Source organism: Corvus cornix, chromosome 7 (genome assembly GCF_000738735.6).
Source record: "Corvus cornix cornix isolate S_Up_H32 chromosome 7, ASM73873v5, whole genome shotgun sequence".
In the NCBI taxonomy this organism is placed as follows: Eukaryota; Metazoa; Chordata; class Aves; order Passeriformes; family Corvidae; genus Corvus; species Corvus cornix.
This window is the reverse complement of record NC_046337.1, coordinates 15,297,370-15,320,804: the sequence shown is the minus strand read 5'-3', so window position 1 is coordinate 15,320,804 and position 23,435 is coordinate 15,297,370.

The following is a 23,435-nucleotide window of genomic DNA, read 5'->3' as shown; positions in this document are numbered from 1 at the left end:
TCTCCCAGTGGGCAAGGCTTGGAGTGGCACTTTAACTCTGTTTCCCAACTGCTCATTGCATGGTATCATATTATTTTAAAACCCCAACCCATCTGCAGTAAAATGCTTCATATTACATGACAGCCCACAGCTTTGCTTGTGTCTTCAATGAGTAATTTACAAGGGGACATAGGCCCCAAAATCCTGAAGCCCCTGGCCCCCCAACATTGGAGTCTGGATCCTGCAGCTTTTGTGAAATTGAAAATGAGGTGCTGCAGCAGCTGAGTCAGCGATCTCTGATAATATTGCTGTGGTGAAACTTCCTTCTCTGCATGGAGTTTTTGTAAAGCCTGCTCAGTACTTAACTGTCATTTAATGCCACAAAGTATAGCTTGAGTTGGACTTCATTTGAAGCTTAGACCCTGCTGGGATGGGGTACCCGAGGTCTGGGCTGGTGAGGTGGGGTCCTCCCTGTAAGTGCAAGAGAGATGGGCAGTTTGTGTTTTTGTCTTATTAACGTTCATTGATGTGGAGGGAACACTGAGGAACCGGACTTGTTCCCTTTCCCACTCCTCTCTCCTTTTGCCTGTTGCTATTTAAACCACAAAATTAAGAGTAAGCCAGCCAATTTACAGTCTCCTGCAAGACAAAAATAGGTGGATACAGAGAGATGAATGCAAAGGCACAAGACCATATGGTCTCAGGGTTTCATGACAATCTTTGCAGGGATCTCAGTCTTGGAGAAATTTAAGGAAGGATTTGTCAAGACTGATGGTACAATCACACCTGTACCACAACACTTGGCCTTGGACATGCTTTTGGCAATACTACATAGCCAAAGTGGGAGAACAGACAAAAAAATCTGGAAGTGAGCCGGAGAAACTGTGGAAGTATGAGGAGATCACCAAATTGAAGGACAGCTGGCTGGGGAAAGAAGTGACAGAAATCTGTGCTGCAAACAAAGGACATAACCTTCTTTAGGAGATGCTGAGGGTCCAGAAGAACAGCATACAGTTTAAGAAAAGGATTGCATAGACATATGCCATGGTGGAACAGCCAAACTTCCTCCCATACAAGCTGCCATCCTTTGGGACAATATTTTTGCACCATGGTTGAGCCTTTAAATCCTGAATGGGACCAGGGGCACTTTGCAGCTGACACTGGAACACCCTACAGCTCTGGAGCTCCAACATGTGAGATGTAGCCTCATCAATTTGGAAGAAGGATGGGGAAGAGGGAAGCCTTCCCAACAGACACTTCAAAACCCTGTCCCTGTCACACTGTGTCAAAAAAGTTGAGAGGTCATCAGGTGAATTAAGAAGTAACCAAATTTTACCCCAATAGACAGAGTCAGAAGGCAAATCTCTGGCCATTATATTTTCTCTTTTTCAGGGAACCACCATCATTTGAGCTATTTTAAGACCAGACTGGATTGAGCTCTAGGAAATATACAGTAAGAAGCTGCCCCAGGACTGGCAAGGAAGGATGCCAGCTGGTCAAAGTCTTTTTAGTAATGTCGCTGTTTGTATGAATGTTTATATTTCCTTGCCAGCCCTGAGGACAATTAAGAAAAGGCTTGGCTGAGATTTGAGCTGTCATTATTGGTCTAGACGCTGGATTGGCTCCACATCATAAAAATCTTGAAGATGGAGCGAGCTGTATGAGGCAGTCATTTGCAAACTGTACAGAGCATTCTGCAAATCTATAAATACAGCTGGTGAGATAAACAAAGGAGATGATGCACAAGAATGCTCCCTTGGGCATCCACGGCCAATGGCTTCACCGAGAGATTGCACGTCCGTCACTGGGAGACCAGTCAGCAGCTCTGCTCTCTATACATATGCTTCCACTGGGAAAAAAAAAAAAGACAGCAGGAGCTCAATTTTCTTTTCTGGCTTTGCCTTAAAAGCTTGTTGAGTTCCTCTGACTCCTGTTGCTGTCAAGTGGTGCTTAACACTTCCAAAAAATTGCTAGCACAATTGCTGGAGCTTTGGCAAATATCTGGACTGTTAGGTTTGACCACTGGAAAGTGATTTGTGTCTTACCTCCACAAGCCCAACATCTAACATAAGGTAGAGGAAAGTTGGAAGGGGAGACTGAAGGGAAGTGACTCATTGGATGTCACTCAACCATGTCAAAGCACTGCTGGGGACTAGAAGATAGTTCTGAGATAAATGGGAACCTGATCTTTTTTCCCCCACTTGGCCTCTTCCTTGGCTTTGGGGACAGAGTTTAGTTAGCACTCAATGGTGAAATTCATGGATTGGAGGCTTGTTTTCAATTTCCTATTTCCACTGTGCTGGTTAGTGAAACTTCCGCCTGAAGAGAGATCCAAGATTTGCTTGGGGTGAATGACATCAGCCTGATCTCATCTCTGCTCATTTATTTGTACTGGTTATCTCTGGCTTCAGTCTTACTTCATTCAGATAATTGCATACACTCTCCTTAGAAACTCACTGGTTCTGTCACCAGCCTTGCCAGCAACACCCCCTCCTCATGTTAGCTCATTATTATTCATGCTAATGAGGAGGGGGAGGAAATAAACCAGAGTAGACTGGGGCTCATGAACTTCTTTCTCCCTGCCAGTATCTGTTTAGGCTCTATCCCAGTACCATGTTGTCCAGTGGAGAGTGCTTTCCCAGTGCTGTTCATCTGCCTGCTCCTAAGCCTGTGCTTGGGTCCAGGAAGTGGCTTGGGTGGATGTCTCCATTAATGCCTGGATAATATATCTTAGGCATTTGTTTCTACCCTGCAGATGGACTTCGCAGTCACCAGGTTATCTGAGAAAAGTATCTTGCCCTCTGCTTTATGACTTGTTTTCCTTCCAGTTCCCATCTGTGTTGTAAAACCACTGAGGTGGAAGATGCCCTTTGTAGACGTTTGTGCTGGATAGAGATGTGTGTGTACAAGCTCTGCCACAGCAGAGGTATGAACAGCTTTGCCCCACTCCCCAGACTGATCAGGTGGTGGGACTGACTGATGGGATTTCATACCTGTGTCTCACACCCCTTTGACAAGGGTGGTCAGAAGCAGGGAAGAGCTTTTGTAAGAGAAATAAGCAGACTAGAACTGTTCAGCTGGGAAGCAAGGTGGCCAAGGGAGGATTTTATAAATATCTGTAAAAGCAGGAAAAGCATGAAGAACAAAAACAAGCAAGGAGACAAATATAAACTCCCAAAAATTAACTATAGGAGCTGCTTGCCACAGGAGGCTAGGAAGGGTAAAAAGCTGTCATGGGTTCAAGAACTAACTGGATGAATAGAGGACTTTTTAACACAGAGCCACTGTCTTACTGGAGAGTGGGAGAACACTCCATGGAAGCATCACTGTGCGCTTGCCTGGCCCTTATATTCTTCTCTGGGCACCTGTTACTGCATAATATCAAAGAAAAGGTATTGGGTCCTCGGGGCTGATCAGATCTGGTTGTATTCATGTGCTAAGGAAATCAGCACAGTCCATGTAGTGAGTGCTGAGGGTCTGGTCCAAAGCGTGGTCTGCAAGGTAGCTTGGAGCAAAGCACGGAAATCAGATCTTGCTTGCTTAAAATCAAAACCAGGCTTAGAAAGCAATCCCAGAGCAGAAGCGCCGTTCTCCAGGAAAGTTTCCAAAACCAACTCCTGGCCTTGGAGAATAAGATGGCAAGCCACCAATAAATAAATAAGTAGATAAAGAAGTAAATGCAAAACCTGTGAAGAAATCTCCCAGAACAAATGGCAAGAATACTTCCAGTTTTCAGGCCACCTGCTTGTCATCTATCACTTAGAAAAAATGAGTGCTCTTTAAATATTCATATGGGGAAAACAGACCCACCCCCCTGGATTTCCATGGTGATTTATGCTGCGGCATTTTCAAGGTCATCCATTGCCTAAATCTCCTGTCTGTCTGAGGCCTGCGTCTTGCAAGGAACCTGATCCCCATGCTCATATATATTAGAAGGGATAGAGCCTGTTTCCATATGCGTCTTAGTGCTGGCATCTGAATTTTAAATGAATGTGCTGATTCCTCAGTCTGTACTCAGACACCAGCTTTCTCCTTTGGCTGTTTCAGTTAAGGGTTTTTATATGAAGCATTTTCAGTTGAGGAGCTTTCAGTGGCAATATTCTCAAAGACACATCTTGGAGTCGTATTTCAGGCTCTTAGGGCTGGCCTGTGGGTTGGAACTTGATATGTCCAAGTTGTGTTCCTGTCTCATAAGGAAGCAGAGGTATATTAAAGGAGTCCTGCCACTTGGGAATCAGGATTAAGATAAAGCCAATATATGCATCCACTGCTGTTTTGTTGCTTGTTTGTTTATTGTTTGAAATAAAATTAAGAATATATAGCATAGCATAGGAAAGCTTGGGATCAATGAATAGAGAATAAGTTTATTTTCTGTTTTTAGACTAGAAGGGTTCATTGCCTTTCAGGAATGAAGAAAGAAAGGTTGGATAAACTGCTCTCTGGAGATGCTCATTTCTCCATCCACTAACAGAGCTTGCACAACCAGATATAACAGTAATCAGCCCTGCCCTGGCCAAGGGTAGGTCTGCAGAGATCTAGTGTGGTCAGGGACCTGGAACAGGGACCTTAAATCTCTCTCACCTTCAGCCTCTACTGGAACATCTAGAGGCTGTGCCTTCTCTAGCATGCGCAGACCAGGCTTTACCCTGGAGCTCTTGGAAAGTGGGAGAAGGGAATGACCAAATTCGATTGCACACTTAATAGCCACTATGGTTGTCTTTGAGGTTGGCATATGAAGCATTGCCAAAAGACTAAAGAGAAACCACGGGTGCATTGATTTCAGACAGCACTTGACCATCCTGATCAGAAAAATCCCAAATGCTGTACCAAAAGTTACCCTGTTTGTTTCTTCAAGTGGAAAAGATAATGGAACTATAATGGATGGGGATTCCCCAGGGTTTTTTTTTCCTCCCTCTCTTTCTTTCCCTCATTAGGCAAAAATCTGCTTTGTCAGTACCTTTTCTGAGCACCCTAACAAATATACCTGTCTGTGACAGGCTTCTCAACACAGGCTTTTGTGTTTTGCTATGTGTGGGGGGGGAAATGGCACAACAACAGGGCAGATCTATCAACTCTTTTGGGACTGACTAAGACATCAGGTTGTGATGAGGTTCAAAACAAGGGAACCCGCACAACACATCCCAAGGAGCGGATCATTAGCAGGGGGAACAGAGCAGCAACTCGGCCCCAAGAGCATCTAGGGACTGGGAAACTTGAAATTGCCCACTGCAGCTACAGCCTCCTTTGCCTTCAGCATGGAGGTGGGGCCAGAGCAGGCCGGTGCTGGCAATTGTGTGTGGATGAGTAGGAAGGAGAGCTCCTCCTCTGAGCTCTGCACATCCACTCTGCACCTCTACATCCTGCAGCCGAAGGCACACCATGGCATTCTGTATGACTGTGCTCTCTGTATTAGTTTTTCTCCTTAATAAAATCCAGCTTTGGAAAAAATGGCTTATTTAGCTGAGTTCAGATGCGAGAGCCTTTCAGCTGAATTTGGAAAAAATGAAGGAATTTCTTTCTTCTCAGTGTTGTTTAACCTTAGCAGCAGAGCTGAAGAGAGCTGAGAAAACAGGAAGAGAAATGGTGTTTTTGCTGGTTCTGTATGTACTGGTGGTGACCTCATAAATGGACTTGTCTTGGTCTCCCAGAATACAAGCTTATCTATTGCCATGAAATTCACCCCTTAAAACATGAAGCCATAATTGAATCCTGATTTCTATTTCCTGAAATGAATATATGTCCTTGTCTACCAGGATACCTGTGTCCTGGTGGAGAATTTTTACCCCATTTATTCTTGGTATACCATGCTCTCCCCACCAGATCTCCTGCTTCTTTCCTTGGTACTCTCCCGGGATGAATTCATGATAGCAACCATCCTCTCTGCCTTCTAAGCTGCAGGTATATCAAAAGAGGAAGGGACAATATTCAGGTGTGAGCAAGAGTGTGCAAGGGGGGAATTGGGTAAATTAGCAAAGGTCAAACAAAGCTGGCAGAGTTACCCCTGACACCCCATGACTAAAAGAAACCATGTTGAAAAGCCAAGGATCTTGCTCAAGACTTGGAGTTACCAAGGCCAGCATCCTGCAGGAGCAGGACCTGTAGGCATCAGGCACTGCAAAATCCATCTCCTCTCCCCACTCCAGATTAGGACACGCATCTGCTGCTATTCCTCTGATACGTACTTTACTCTGAGACATCTGCAAATGAAGGAATGGTCTGCTGCTGGTGAACTTAATCCAGAAAGCTGAGGTGAAATCAGACCACAGTTGTGCTGCATGCCTTGTGGGTCTCTGCTGCTTCAATTAAAGTAGCAAACCAACATATTTCCTGTCCTTATCTCTTTGCCTTTATGTGTATGTGGAACGAAACAGAAGCCAAAGAAAATAATCCAAAACTTTATACACTTTTTTTCCCTACTGTTTTCCTCCAAGGATACACCTAGAAAGACTCTTCCTGCTTTCTGTAATGTTGAATGAAAATCTGAATGGAGAACTTATGTTAGACTATAAATCATGCACATATTTGGTCCACACATGCCTCTGGCATAGCATCATCTTTCATTATGTACACAATTATCAGGACAAAATTGGGAAGGCCAGTCCATATTTTCTTCTTCACCCAACCATTCTCTTTGGCTTCCTCACTTTATTGAGTTTCAGCTTTTAAACCAGGTATCTGGAGCACAGTATTATTCGATCCAGGCCAGCATGGAACTGACCAGAGCCTAGAAAACCCACTTCAGAAGTAGTGTGGATTATGCTGAGCTCTGTGCTGTCTCAGCCAGCTGGCAGTGACCTCTCTGCCTCTGTTCCATGCTCCAGTCACTGCTGCAGCATCAGTTTGGGAAGTGGTGTCCATCTCTCCAGAGCAACATCAGCAAAGGCAGACCAGTGCCTCAGGATGCCGCACTGTTGTCAGTGTGTGAAGTGCGTGGCCTGAATTGTTCTCTGGCAGGTGCTGAACTATTTCCACTGGCTGAAAGAGGTGCCTGAAAATGGGCCATGACTGAGCACTGGTGTTAGAGAGAACAGCCCTTCCCTGGGAGCTGAAGTGCCTTTCCATGCAGCATGGGGCTGAGTGCTCTCTCAAGGCACACAGGATGCACTGGAAAATCTGATCCTGAGAAACAGGAGACCAGTTTCAGAAGGCTGGAAAAGATCAAGTCTTGAAATAGTTGAATATGGAGCTTGAGACCAGGACACTGAGTTCTTCTTTAAGACAGAAGGAAAGTAGTCCACAAGAGAGATCCATTGCATAGATGATAGTATCCCTGGTGATGCCAAAGAGGCACAGCATGGGGTCAGCAGACAGCTGGATCTCTTCACCTCATAGCGCTCCCATCACACAGCAGAGAGAGGAGAAGAAACATCAGAGGCAGGTCCTTGGTGTGCCTCCGTGAACCTCTCTCTGACGACTTCCTGGGCTCCCTGGTTTGTTTTCCCTCCAGTTTGGGACTTGGGCCAGATTGTGCTTGGACTGTGAATGCTTCCAGATGTTCTCAGCCCTTGGGGGGGGGGGGGGGGCGGGGCAGAGGCATGCCAGGCTTTAATTAGTATGCAAGCAAACCCATGCAAGGGGCATATAAAACGTCACCTATCCCTTGGCCAGTGCCTGGTGCCTGGACGTCTGCTGGTCGCCAGTGGCTAAGGGGAAGGAAAACATCACCAAGCCTGGTGGAATGGTTTCTTTTACTGCTGTGTCCCTTCAGCAAAATGGCCAGTGTGTTAAGTGGCACCTGGATGGAAAGGCAGGAGAATGCAGTAGGAAGAAGCAATGAGAATGCAATCCAAGCCAAAAGCATTAAAAACCTGAAGGAAAACATTGCTTCTCTCACTGCTGCCAAGTTTAATTCAGTATGTGGCAACCTGGTGAAGTACATTCCTTTATAGGGGAGGAATTACAGAGGACAAGACCTTAAATTCCTCCCATTTGCTCAAGAACTCCAGCAAACACCTCCTCCTTCTTCCCCCTCCTGCTGGTCCAATTTTAAGGAGATTTTAATTTGAGCCCAAAGTGCTGGAACACAGACAGGAAACGGCTTATAATTTGCAAAAGTGTATATAGTTTCATGGAAAAGCAACATATATACTGAAACGTATGCCTTTCAAATTCTTCCCAGCATCCATCTCTTCTGGCCTGGGGACAATGGAGTCTCTGTGCTCAGGTCTGTTTTCGGTCGAAATGGTCCATGACTGCTCTTTTGTGACCAAACAGAATGCGGGGTGAGCCGGTCGGAGCACTCGGTGCCTTAATTATTTGGGTCATGTGGCTGCTTCCACTGCTGCAAGTGGCAGAGGACATGCAACTGAGGAGCATCGTTTCTGCTAAAGGGAGACTTGGGGAAAAAAAAACCACACAAGGGAAGTTCAGGCATTTCTCAGAAATCAGAGGCATGGCTCCCATCAGCTTGGAGAGGGTCAGGACTTCAGCCTTCGTGCTGGGATGGATGGATGGATGGATGGATGGATGGATGGATGGATGGATGGATGTGTGTTTGCATGAGGTCACTGTGAGTTAGAAATGCATTTGGCTTTGGATGGTTAGAAAATTGGAGTCCCAAAGCCTCTTCTGTTCAGCCTTTGCATTTGCCCTAGAATTTTTGCAGGCACAAAGACAGGCTGAGCAGACAATGGCTTGCTTGACTGGCAAGCACAAATGCGAGATTTTGCACGTACAAAGGATTGTTTGTGCAAGCAAAAATGTCATGCAAAATGAGGAGCATGTGGCCATGACAGGAGGGACTTCAGAGTGAAGAAATCATATCCAAATGCATCACCAGTTTGATTAAGGAAATTAGGGCAAAATTTTGAAGCACATATGTTGGCTTTGGAGTGAGAGAGAGGTCTCTGGCCTTGGGTGACCAGGAGAGACATTAGCTCTTGGGCAGCAGTGAATTGGCTGTGCTTCTGTTTGGATGTGCGCATATAAAAGAAACCACCTGTATAGAAGTTAGACATATCATCTGAATCTGAGCCACATTGCATCCTGCTCAAACACTGATGGCCCAAGAGTGTTGACAAGCATTAGCCTTGAAAAAGCTTCTCTAACAGTACACACGTGCAAGTGTGCATGCAAAATGCACATCTAATTGTTCTATTTATTGATTCAAAGTTATCAGAATTACTTAAATACAGAACAGGACATTTATTTACTTTTTATCACCTGTACTCGTAGTAGAGGCTAAATTATGCTAGTTGTTAATTGTGCCCAGCATTAGGCATCTTGGAGAAGATCTGCTTGGCCCAAATTGTACTATTTGTCAGGAGTGAGAAAGCCTGGACTGGCTTTCTGGGCTGTGATATTACTAAATACACTTGCCTGAAAACCCTTTCAAATCCCAGTTTTGGAACCAGCGCTTTAGAGTCCAAATTTAAAATGCTGGTCTTTGAAATTCTATGTAATATAAGTGCCCTTGGGCAAAAATCTTAACCTCCATGTTTTTCTCCCTTCTTTTGAAAATTGAAGGTAATTATTCCTAACTATCCTTGTCAATTAGGCACAGCCTAGAGATGGGTGGAATGTCATGTTTTCCCTTTGGAAGGGTTCTATTTCTCTTCAATTTATAATCCCCTCTCATTGCAACTGGGGCTCATGTAGCTGCTGTTTAACCATTGCCACCCACGATTTTAGGCTGCTTTCTGTCCTCCCAGCAGCCGCCTCTGAGGCCACACAGGCAGCACCATAATCTCAGGCCTTTTTGAAGGCAAGTTCTGAAGCTCAGATGAGGATGCTTGGTCTCTGCAGATGACATTTTATGGGTGAGCATTCAGGACTGCTGTTTCACCTTGTCTAAAGGACGGTGGCATTGGGATTCTATGGCTCTCCTTGAAACTGCTCCTCCACCTAAGGGAGGATAGAGCACCACTGGTGCATGACCTCCAAATTAGGAATTGAAAGCACACATTGAGGAGACTTGCTCTATACAGTGGTCAAGGTTAATGAGGAGGTGCAAAGAGCTGGATCAGGAATATCATAACTCCTGGGCCTTGAAAAAGACACTGGGACCTACTGGCATTTTCCCAGCTAATTACGTGCAATAAAGAAGGCTAGGGCTTGGCTTTTGAAATGCAAAATGAGGTATTATGCAAAAAGAACACAAAATTTAAATCCAAAGAACAGTCAGATCCCTGTGGTTTGAGGGGCACTTTTCTCTGCTTGGATTGTCTGGGCTGCTCCCTATTGGGATGAGAGGCTTTGTCCTGCCTGGGGTTGTGACCAGAGAACCCACTTAAGGGTTAAGTTGTATAGCAAACTAACTAGGGACAAGCAGCTCTCTGTGTGTGCAAGAGATGAGCAGAGCACTGATGAACCTGGCTTGAACAAAACAGCTCCAGACTTTCTGCAGCACTGAAAAAAATCTCAGGGCACTTTTCTTGTAGCACACAAATGGTAGTGGCCTCCTGACTCTCCCAGTAGCAACAGGCATTATGTCCCTTCAGAAAATCTGGTGCTTTTGCCTGAGCAAGCAGGAGACTGCCCCCAAGTCATCTTCTCTGCTCCTCCTGGATTGACTTCTGCGTTTCTGTGCTTTGGGAGAGCAGCAAGAGCACCTACAGGAATGGGGCCTCAAGAGGATTTAGAGATGTTGCCATATTCTGCAGATGCTCCCATGTGTCACAGGAGTCTCTTTTAAGTGCAACTGTGCTGTAGACAGGATAGATCATCTTTCCAAACCCTGACATGAAGGGGAAATGTGGGTAGAGGCGAGGTGAAAAAGGAGTCATAAGGGCCTTTCAGTACATGCTCAGATGCAGAGGTTCTGCAGCTGGGAGAGAACACATGCCAGAAGTTTGAGTATGCTGATATGCAGGAGGAAAATCAATGGAACCTAATGAATCTGCTCCATTTCAAGTCAACCTATCCTTTCAGCTGTGAGGAAGCAAGGGTTGCTCATGGTTTTAGATGTGAGACCAGCCAACTCATGAGTCAGGTCTGATTCTAGAACTTAGAAACTGGGAGTCCCTGGGTTCAGCTGTGTCATTTCTAGTTATTATCATATGGTTCAGATCTCCAAATAAGCCAATAGGTCCCAGCTCTAAGAAAAATTCAGTTTATATTTCTTTTGAATAAGGAGACAGGGGACAATCTATTTGTAACTGTCTATTGCATTGAGAGGGAAAAACTGGATCAAATTCTAGCTCCAAAAATCCACAGGAATGGGTTTTCTGGTTATTATTTCATTAGTCTGCTTTCCCCTTAGAAACAGATCTGAGGTGATACACGTTTTCACAAGAAAGATCTTGTTGATGTCCATGGGACTTTTGCACAAGGCACCAGGTACAAGGAGATGCTGGCATTTGCTGGCAAGGAACATGGATTCTTTTTGATGCTCTAGTGACATGTAGCTGATCACGGAGGTGTTGGGCGTTTGAATGAGTGCCTTTGAAAACAATGCCAAAATGGCTTTGGTCCTTTCCTCCTTTAGTGAGGAGCTGGAGTTTTGAAAGTGCCATTTTACCTCTTCTGTTGTTGAAAATAGAGAAACATATCAATTCTGCTCCAAGTCAAAAGCTACTTGTTGTCCATTATTCTTTCCTCACTGACCCCAAATAATTTAATTATTGGAATTCAACAGAAAAATCCAAGCCATTTCAATAAATATACATGCCAAGGAGACATTATTTAAGCTCTCTAGGAGATTTAAGCTCTGTAGGAGATTTTCCTTTCAGTCTTCTCCAGTAGCAAAAGTTGAATCAGGAGGATGAACGTCAGCTTCTTGGAGACCAGTCCTGTGAGATATTTTAAACACAAATAAGGAAGTCTTCTGCTACCTTCCTGTTGTAGTTTGTTATACACATCTATGTGCCATTTAATTGATAAATGATGTAACTCTCTTCCTTGGCTCCCACTTTCAAATAAACAGGTTTTTCTAGTTGTATTTAACCCATAATTAATTAATAAACCAGACCCCAATCTGTTTATTAATGGCCCTCTGCTCCCTTGTTGTCAGGAAAAGCTGTAGAAAGGGTTACACAAGGATCATAAAAAGTCTTAGCTCTCTCATCAGAGCTAGGATATTCTTGTGTGATGGATGTGGATAATTTTATGGTGAGGATATGATCTGATGACCTGCCAATAGCAGAGATCTGGATTTTGCATCACAATAGGTTCCCTCACATCCTTGTGCTATTGCAGATATCAAGTATAGCCCTGGCTGTCAAATTTACAATATTTTCTTCAATGAACAATCAGCAGAGGATCTGTGAACCTGTAGCAGAGAAATTCCTGTATCTAAGCTCAGATAAAAAATGGAGGAGGGGTTTTGATTTGTTTCTAACCACAAAATAATTTAATCTTAAATGCAAGCAGGATATAAAACTATATTCCTAAGTGAAGATGGGAAGCGGTGGGGGGAGACAAACAGCTGTGTTCCTCATTCCTCAGCCTAATAGCTTTTGGTTGTTACCATGAAGCTGCAGCTTTGAGAATCATGTGTTCTTCATAAGACAGGGTTCTTTGCTTTCACTTTCTGAGAAACACACTTCTAACTTCTGCAATAAGGCAGAAAGGCCCAAGTTAGTGAAAAAAAAGCACCCAGATTCCAATAAACAAATTAAACATAATTTTGCATTCCTGTGAAGTCTCATGACATCCAAGAAAACCCTGTGATTTCCTGGCACTCTGGGTGTAGGAGAGCCCACCTTGGGATGCTCCAACACTTATCTTTGGAATCACTCCAAAACCTGAAAAGTCAGACCAGTCTTGGGCTGCTCTCAGCCCTTGAAGTTGGTACAAATGCCTTTCCAGGTCAGAACTGTGATGAACCAAAGTGATCGTCACCCTCCCCTGAACTCCAGGCCCTCCACTCCAGCCAGTGGAGACACCTGGAAGGCTACATGTGCCTCTTCTTAACACGTCTGAGTCCTTCTCCGGAGGCATCACATCACCTTCCTGTCGCCAGCCCGCCTGTTCTCTGAGCAATCAGCTGCAGAGGGTGCTCTTGCTCTGCCTGAAAACAAAAAAGTTTGGGAAACTCCCGTCCCGTCTCCTCCCTTCCACCCGCTCCGTCTCAATAGAAGCAAACAAATGAGTCTGCCGCGACCTGAGCTCTGCCTTGGAACGAAGGAGCCAGCGGTGAAGAGCCATTTCAGAGCATGCCCCTCCCTGCTTCCGTAGGGAGCCCGGGGTCGGGCTCGAAACTTCGAGGGGCTGCGTGGATGGGGCCAGGCAGGGAGGGCAGGAGGCTGCTGCTGGAGAGAAATGCTGTCAGCAGTGGTGTGGGCAGCAGGAGAGCTACTCTTCTCTCACGTCTGGCTAGGGAGATCCCGACCTGGCAGCTCAGGGTGTCCTCCCGTTGTGCTGTCATCCTGCTCTAGAGGAAAAACGGGCTATTTCTGAACCACATTTGGGTAAGGGTGTTTATTAAAGCATCCCATGGGTGCCTCTGTTTCTAGCTGCTTGGCACGGAGGAGCAGACAAGGCAATTTGCCGAGAAAGCATTTACTTGATGTGCTGCTTGCCTCTAGAACACAGTGCACGGCAGGTCTTGTGTGCAAATACATCTCGACTATTTCGGAGAACAGAGAACTTTTGGAGCCACAGAAAACAGATGGGAGGGATCCTGAGAGGCAGTTCACTGCACTGACCTTCCCCATGACAATGGCAGCTCAACTGAAAGCAGCCTTTGCCTGGGCTGCTCTCAAAGTCCCCCAGTGATGGAAATTGCACAAACTTTCCAGGCCATCTGTTCCAGAATTTTACTCTTCTTGCTTTGGTGGTAGTATCTGGATTACATTTCTCATTCCTCATGGCTAATCAGTCACCAAAGTGACAGAGGATTTTCTCTCCTCCATTATGTGAATGTGGACAATAATTAGTAAATAATAAATCAGTGTCGGGTTTTGCACCTGTGTGCTGATTTGAAGACAGGTTTAATAAGCTTTGTGTGCACCTGCTACTTGTGTTTCTCCCTGTGGAAAAGTACATGCCACTGAAATGCAATGCTGCTGGCAGCGAGGACACCAAATAGCAAAGGGGCTGGTGGAGTGAGGTGCTGAGGGTTTCCCTGAGAGCTGTGGAGGCTCAGCCTTTCTTGGAAAGGTTCTCCACAAAGATCTCAAATCGGTTAGGGACAGTCATGTTTGATGGCCATGAAATAAAACTTTCCTTCAGTCAAATCCATTTACAGCTAAACTGCAGCACAGGATGGAATTAGAAGTGGAATTTGTTTCACAACTCTTCATCCCAAGCTTTAAGCAGATGTAATCTTTTCTTGTTCTCTAGCCTTGCGCTATAATCAAAGGTGAAGGACTGGTGCCCCTAGAGGATCTTCTCCCTTCTAAAGTGAATTTTTAAGTTAGATGGTAATGGGAATGAAATGTAGTCACTTCTCATTTATTTTCTTTTGTTTTACAATATAGACTTGCAGAATTCATACAGAATTCCCTTACACTGATGTCAGGCTAGCCAAACAGTCAAAAAGTGTTAGCATTCTAAAACAGTTGGAGATATTCATTATTTGTGGAACAGAATTTGCTTGCCTAAGAAATTCACAAATAAATCCTCCATACTGCACATGTCTGAGAATACTGAAGTCTTGGTCATGACCAGTTGCTAAGACAAAAAGCCGCAGTCACCAAGTAAATCTCTTGTGCATCATTTGAGCTTGTAATATGTGTAGCTAGCCCTTGAAAGCAAGCTGCTTTCTGCCATCCCCTGAAGACCTGTGGTCATGGAACATTTATCCATTTTTCTACATGATTTCAAAACACATTATTATTTACTTTGATGAACACTCAACATGAGCACCATGTTTAGGAAATTACAGATATCAAAGTAGAGATGTAATAAAATTATAAATCTTCCCATCTGTTCTCTCTGTCCACTGAAAAGATAAATCAGTAATTATCACAAGTATATGATTAGTTTAGAATGTTTTAGAAAATGGGACTAGTATTTTTTTCTCTCCTGGGAGACTAATCTAAGACTAAGTCATTAAGTCTAAGGGTGTTTGTCTTAGATCTTTTACCAGGAGGCACACTATGCTACTTCTGGTTAATCCATTTTCTAAGTGGGACAGATAAAAATATTCCTTCCAGAGAAGGGGATTCTTCTGAAGCCTAACATTACACTTTTGAATCTTCCACTAGTTGCACACTCTCAACTTGCTTTTATTTGAAGAAGTAAGGAATTGAAAAACCAACACAACCGTTTTTCTCCTCCAAAATTTTCCTTGTCAGCTCTGACCAGCTGGCAATTTCCATTTGGATTTATTTCTATGTATTTCCATCCTGGTGCAGAGATTATGACAAAATATTCTTTTATATCCTTCTACTGCAGAAAAAAAAAGTTATTTTCTTGCCAAGTCAGACACACATTTATGGAAGACACTGTCACACCTACCTTCTCTCAGCAACTTTCAGTCCATCATGTGAGCTGTAGCCAGTAACCTACACAGGGCAAACACCTCCTTTGTATTGTCAATTTTTCTATACCACAGTCTTCAGCTGGAAAGTCTTAATTTAGCATTCTGAGATAGGATCTGAAATACAAATTTCCCATGGATATCTACCCAAGTAGTAGCGCAGTCCTGTTCAGTGTCCTTTCTAATAATAAGTGGATCTTTGAACCACCTATGCAGGACCTGAGAAAAAAGTGTGGCATTTTTGGTGGATGGATGGCTAAGAGCTAAAATTCTAGGGGGATGCTAACTGCTTAAGGATGCTTATGTCATGACATAAAGACATCTGTTGTATCTGTCTAGAAGAACTGGGTTTAAGGGAATGCTTCCTATCTTAGTCTTGTTCTTTTCTTTTCTTTCAATATCTCTGTTCCCTGTGTCTGTAGAAGCACCATGTCAAAATGGGGTCTACCCCCATTTTCATGTCACCACTTTGCCAATGTTGGCTAATGGCAGATGCTTCTTCACAAGGAAAACTGATTTCTAGATGTAGTGGTCAGTGGGAAGTCAGAAAGGCTTTGAAGAATTCAAGTCTGGTGACTGCTCTTGCTACACAAAGTTCTTTAAATACTTATAACTTGAATATTGCAAAGCAAATAGAAGGAAGGTGGGGATGGGCTGCACAGGTTTACCTGCTTTCTTACCTTTTAGAAATTACCATAGCCCTTCTAGCAAGGGGAAGAATTCAGTATACCTCACATTTCTAGCTCAAGCCTTTTGTTTGTTGAGTCATTATGTCTCAGTCAACAGCTTTCTCCCCACAGCTTTCCAAAAGTAAAGATTGTCCTTGAACTCCAAACCCTGCTAAGGAAACATGGAGCAAATGTCAACATTTCTGAAGTTATTCACCCCCTGCCAAAGCACACATATGGCTTGGACAGCAGAGCTGTAGCAATGAAATCCACTGGGGTTAACAAATAAAGGCAACATCAAGTCAGTGTATTTTACTAAGTCCTCTGACACAGGTACAGGTGAAAGATCAATAGAAGTTGGCAAGGTTCAGCTCTCTCCTATGGGAAACCTTTGAACAAATCTTGTTGGTCTGGGTTACTAAAGATCTTTCTAAGTGTGATCCTTAAGTTGTAGGCAGACTAGTGTTTTAAATAAAGTGTTCCTGAAAGAACTTTTCAGTCTTTTTCTCTGTACCAAGTTCTGAATCCTGCCCCATCCATCCTGTCCCACTTGCAATTTCCATGCAATGCTTCCTCAGGCATGTCTGTAGCTGGCCTCCAAAGTGCAATGTTTCTATGTCCAACACAGCCATGGGAGAGGAGAGAAGGACGAGCCCCTCTCTCAGGTGAGAAAATCTCTGCCCAAAGCTCTTTTTTTTGGGCCAAAAGGACCTTAAGGAAAAAGCATGAAGAAAAGCAGCTGGGGAAAGCATGGCTGCTCTTAATAGAAAGGAGCAAGGAGACACGAAGTGTTGGCCATGGATTTGTCATCTGCTGTCAGAATTTTCTCACCTGTCAGGCAAGTTTCCTACGGGAAGATTCCTTCCTGCTCTCAGCTCTTTTTAAACTCAGTATCTTTTCCTCAAGCTGTTAAGTCTCTTTCTCCCTCCTTCATGTACCACCCTTATGATCCTCACATGTAGTGGACCAACTTGGGTGTGTTTTACTCGGGTCCTCACACTCCCTCTCCTTTTAAAAGCCTGTTTCAGTGATTGATATGAAGCAAACTAAGCAGGAATTTTCTTCCTACCTTTCTGACAGCAATATATTGCTGAGGACTGTGCACAAAGAAAAGAAATAAATAAAAGGATGTTTAACAGCTAGGCTTTTCTTGTGCTGAAGGATCTCCCAGTATCTGGATGTAGGAATCTGTTTTCAGAGTGGAGAACTGCTGCTGGGTGGAATGTGTCAGCTGCTTACCAGGTCCTGGGCATGCTATCGGGCCGTCGGAGGCGGTGCTATGAACGCAGCCGTATGCTTAACGTTAAGCCAGTGAGAAATTCCACTGAAGTCAGGGGGGTTTTTGCATGTGCTTAAGGGCTTTGCTGGACTGGGGCTTACGAAGGATGGACTATGGGTTCATCAGATGGGATTGGACCAAGAATCTTGCACCTATTCTCTTGCCAAATCCTGGAGGATGCCTCTGATTCACAAGTGATAGGAGTAAATTGGGTCTTTGAAAAGAAGGGAATTCAGCTGACCAGCTGGCCATAAGCTCCCTGGTTGGAGGCTGCTATGAAAAAGTGAATTTCTCTTACAGCCACTTAGGCCCTTGCTGTAGGTTTTGTATACGTGTGTGTGTATAGCTTTTTTCGGTCCAACTATTCAAACTAAGGTAATGCATGTGATGGAACAGGATCCCTGCTCTCAGTTTTTTGGCTGTCATTATGGATGAAAACCCATCAAATAATGATTAAGAACAATATTTGCAGAGTCAGCTGCTGAGTTCCCTGACTTGCTACAGTTGCAGAGCAACAACATTGCAGTGGGCAAAAGATTAACCACAAAGGCTGTTAAAAAGAAAAGAAAAAAACCAGGCTGGATTTGACAGATCAAAGAAAATAAACTTGATGATACTTAGAGATTAAATTGTCTCAGGATGATATATGTAGCCATAAAAACCTATAGAAATAAACTGGAACTCAGCTGCTGAGGAACTGTCAGCAGCCTAGAGGACATTGTTTGACCTTGACTGACACAGAAGGCTAAGAGAAGAAGGGGCATTCACAGTCTCATATCTGGAACTGAGTCACCCCGTAGCTACAGACACATCACTTCTGCCTCATGTTCTCCTCTCCCAGGCAAACTGGTAAAACATAGAGATGGGAAAACTGATTCCAACAGGAAAAGTGCTTCATGCTTCCTGATCCTTTGAGTGCAAGTCACCACGTGATACATCTCTATTTCAGTGACACTGCTGTGCTTAGAGAAAAGGCTTGTTAATTGCCTTCTGGGGGCTTTGCAAAAGTTTTCTTAATTCCCTATAAGTCAAACCTTGTTTTTCCTTCCAGAGTTTGGTTAGAGAGAGAGATATTAATCCCAACAGCAAGATTCCAGCCAATATCCTAAACCAGGAGGAAGGTCTAGGGTCAAAGCTAGCAAATGATGTTGGAAGAAATAAGTTTACAGTCAGTGTGTTCTTTCATGAGCAGATTATGGAGGTTTGGAAACACTGTCATCGCAGAGGTAGTGAAATACTGCTAGTTTGCTATAGGCAATGTCTAAACTCCACCCCCTCCATTCTCTTGTGAAAAGAAAAATACAATCGCCGAGGTTTCAAATAACCGATGAAGAAACAGTCCTCCTTTTCCAGTGGTTTTGAACAAAAGGAGAAGGCGAAGTGTTGGCACTGTGAGCAGAAACACAGACCTATGTGAGCTCAGCTTTTGGAGTTGGAAGTCAGCCATGAAAACAGAACTAGCAGAAGTTCAGCAAGCCATTTAACCATGGTACTAGCATTTGTGTGGGACTGACTTTCATCCTTTGGAGACACAGTGGTGCTTAAAGAGATAGGGCTTTAAATGCTAAGTTTTGTTAATTTTCAAGAAACTGTGACAAAACCGGCAATTTTGGGTAATGGGAGGGATGGACAGACTTAAAAAGAGGTGAAAGCAGAGATCTAGTTCATGATTCAGCTAGACACCTCATTTGAGCTCAGGAAAGTCACTTAGCCATGGAATTTGCTGTCTACAGACCAAGTGCCTAACCTAAGAGAGTAGTGTGGACTCCTTATAGAACTGTAGGTGTGGTTCAAAGAGACCTCTGGGTTCAAGCTAATGGAGAGAGACCAGCACATCCAGAACCTCCTCTCACCACTGTTCCTACAGTGCCTCGGGAAAATAGCACCATCTTTTCATTAAATTATCCTCCCTGTATTGTTATAATGTCTTCAGTGCAAAGATAGTCTCTCACTTGGTCTGCTTAGTGCACAACTCATTTAGACCCTGGGTATTTGGTGGCATTTTACCATTACTACCCTAAAAGTAATTACTTCTGCTGGAGATGAGTGCTAGATTTGCCGGGCTGGACTATCCTGTAAGTCAGTGCAGACTCAGATGTTCATGCAGTGGATGAGAAAGAGAAATGGATGTTTTCCTTAGAGGCAAACACCAATACATAGCAAAGGGGCACAGCCTCCTTTCAGTCCTAAAAGCATTGTAGAAAAGTCTTGCAGGAAAGGCTTCTGTTGCCTTTACCTAACTCCTGCTTGGGTAACTGCATGCTGCTCTTCCCAAAGACTTCCTGGGTCTTTGGCTGGGGGAAGTGCTTCTGACCCCTTGCATTAATCTGCTGTATAAGGTCAAGACTACGTTTAAACGCTCACCGTGTTTCACCAGCATGAGATAATCGGTATCCGGCAGAAAGGAGAGGGTTGCCATCAAAAATGTTTTGTGGGATCTCCTGGGAGCGAGGGTGTTGTGGAGGCTCAGATCACTCTCCAGCCTGGAAGGAGAAGGGAAAGGCAAAGGAACACAGTTTCTGCCTCATGGTCAACTCTGCCATGAGTGCACAGGGCACAAAGCAATCTTGGACCGCACTGGACTTACCTAGTAAAGCTCTGTGCTGTGGCATCCTGCAGTGATTGGCTCTCAGGTACCTATTAGATCTTATTCTGGAAATATCTCCATCCTGAACGCCCCATATCCTGTCCAGATTTTCCCAGATTTAGCCTTTGATACATGTGACAGCATGGACAATTGGATATTACTGAGATGCAGAGCCGTAGAAAGCCATTGCCTCTCTGTTTCACACAATAATCCCCTGAAGCTTCACATCACGGAAAATCCATGTGATTTCTTGCAATGCGGTGTCACATGAAAAGACATCTCCCCCGGTGCTGTTTTGGAAATACAATAGTTGTTTTTGTTTTATCTGCTGTGCCATCAGCCCCCCCAGCTGGGGACTCAAATATGCATTAATTCTGCTTATGACTGCCAGGAGAGTTTATTATGGCCAACAGCAAGAAGCATGTAGGAATCTGCGAGGTGTGTGCATTTCTGCAGAAAATGAGCCTTGGTCCCTGCTTGCTGTCAGCTTTCATTACAGCAGGGGAAATTTCTTGCTGGAGAGGGGATCATGTAGTAGGCAAACATTGCACAAGAGAGAGAGAGGTGCCAGGACTGGCTCAAAGACTGTTGTAATGGGACAGGGGGGAAAAGAGAAATCCAGAATCTGAAAGGCAAGAGGAGAGATGAGTTGCAAGGTAGTCCTCAGGAGCTTCAAGTGTTAGGCTGACAGGATGGTTTGCTCTTGAATGAGGGCTTAGTAGTTTTCTTTCTCTCTTTCTTTCCTTTTTTTAATCTCTTTTTTTTCCTTTTTCTTTTCTTTCCTGCTGAGAGAAGCTCTTTTGTGTTGATTGGCACAAGTTTTGGAAGGATTAAATAAACCCAACAAATGGAGACTGCCTTTTCCACTTTTGCTGGAGGCAGCTGTCTTTCAGCAATCAAACTCGTGCATTGCTGTGGAGGTTCATCCTATCACTGCCTGATTGCATCCCAACAGCAGGAGTGTTGTGGCGCATCTCCAGTGGTGTTGTCCCCTTGGAGGGCCATGGTCTATGTTGAGACAGTTTAGGTAGAAAAAAACTTCAGGAGGTCTCTAATCCAAACTTCTGCTCAAAGCAGGGCTCATTTCAAAGTTATGTCAGGCTGCTCAGGGCCTTGTTGTGTTCAGTCTTGTGTTTTCTCCTCAGGTGGGCAGGATAACACTGAAATTTTACAAGCTGCTGGGAGAGGCTGGAAATGTGTCAAGTCTGTGTGTCCCTAAGGGCAGACCAGGGAGTTTGTCTTGCAAGGGTGTGCAGAGTTGTCTCTGTCTTGGTGGCAGACCAGGAGTGGGTGACTTCTCAGAGACAGTCATTTCAGGGAGGGCTGTTGTCTTGTTCACCCTGGTTCCTAAAGCAACAAGACTGCACTGTGTGGTTTTGTCTTTCCTCCCCCATAACACAGCATCATTAAGGTTGGAAAAGACCTCAAATGTCATTAAGTCCAGTTGTTAACCCACCACTGCCATGCTCACCACTAAACCACATACTCAAGCGCCACATCTACACGTGTCTTAAATACCTCCAGGGATGATGACTCTACCACTTCTCTGGACAGCCTGTCCAATGCTTGACCATCTCATGTGTACTGAATCAATGATGAGAAATTGGCTGAAGAGGGAATGTCTTTCACTTCGTCTGTCTGGGGAAAGCTCAGTCTTTGCTAACACTGGCTAATTGGGATGGGTGATGACTCACAAGACACAAAGCCATAGGAACCCGGGATTCATCAGTCATCCTGTCTGCTAAACGACCTGCTTAGCTACTCATTACCTGCTAGCTAAGCTAGGCTGACTACATCCAGCAGTGCCAAGGACAGGACACTTGCTGGGGCCTGAAAAGCCACAGAGTTGTGTTTTGTTTTTCCTGATCAGAATTGGCACAGGGTAGATAATCTTGATCAAGTCCAACAGCACTGTATCAGACCTAACCCTTTCTCATCCATCAGGTGTATAACACTTCTCCTTCTGAAACTCTGGCCATTGCTGTCACTGCTGCTGACCAGATTTCAGGCATTTAATGCCCTACTGTAGATGCAAAAAGTCAAGCACTCTTTGATGAATTTCGTGGGACAATCTCCACATCATCCAGTGTGGAAGTTCATGGAGTTGCAGAAGGTGCATTGTCCCTCTGTTTCCTAAACATTATCTTCAGTAAACTCCTTTTCAGAGTGAGGAATTAGTCAGTGGGAACTCCCTGGGTTCAGGCATCTGCATTGCTCTGTGGACCAGGCCTTTATTGGAAGGTTATTTTCAGTCTCCCAGGGGTCAGCCCTGGAGGTACAGCTCACACCCCCACAGTGCTGGCTCCTTTTCTCTCTTGGTAACTGTATTGCATCTTTGCAGTTTCTTCTTCTGCAGACATGGTTTCAGTCTCCTCTTTGTCCTGACTTGCTGCTGTGGAATGTAAGGCTTTTATTATTTTTTTTTTCACTCTGTAAAACAAAAATATGAACCTAAGCACATCATGTCAAGAGTTTGAGCTTGCATTTTCTGTCTGGGTCCTTTAGAGAAAATAAGAGCAGCACCTTGTTTTTCCACTTCTTTTTACCTTCCCTTTGTCCTCCTGCTCTCAGAGAAGATTTATGCCCTGTTGTGAAAGCACTGCACCTAACACAGCCAGCTCTCACAGTTTCACTTGCTGTGCAATTCCAGTATGATCTTGCTTCAATGCATACTTGATTCAGGAACAGTGGGATGTGTTCAGATGGATCACACATGAGCCAAACTCTTATTTTATTGCAGTTTATTTCTTCAGGAAGAGCCAGGGTTGAACTAGGAGTTCATTGAGTTTTAAGGTAACACATTTTCTCTCTCAGCAGGAGCAGGCCATCGACATATATGGTTATTTACAGCAGCTCACCTGAGGGAGAGTAACCCATAAATAGCAACTTCTTGTGTTCACTCACAGGCACATATTCTTAGAGAAGGCAGAAACCTCACGTTCCTGCCCATTCGTTAATATTCAGCAATAGGATTTTTGAAGGAAAATGTGTCCCTAGGTAGGATATCCTATAACTCCTGACCACAGGGGTTTCCTCCAGCTTCACCTCCAGCATCTGGTGTTGTCTGTTCTCGGAGACAGGCAGATGGGGTAGATGGACCCCTGATCTTATCTGGGAGGACAGCAATTCCCGTGAGCCAAATGCAACACCGGAGAAATACGTCAGATGCATTCCAGATGGATATCCCTGGAGAGAAGTGCCTTAATTCATAGACCAGGCAAAGATACTCAAAAAGGAAACGTCTTTCTCCCATGGCAGTGGGGAGCCTCGAGAAAGGAAGGGTAGATCACCTTCTTAGGCTCAGATCACAGGCTTGGTCTCACATCTTTGGTGATAGAGGTGTCTCTGATCTGGACTGAGTAATCTCTTCCATCTCTTCCTTGGCATATTTCATAGGGATGCCTTCAAACAGTCCTTAAGGGCATCCTTTTTCCATTACTGCTTAATGCAGAGAAATAACTTAAGATCCTCTGCTATGAATGAACTGTCTCCCCAGTGAATGCTGCCTGTCCTGCATTTTCAGATCAACAATACAGCCAATTTTTGAAGTACACTGTA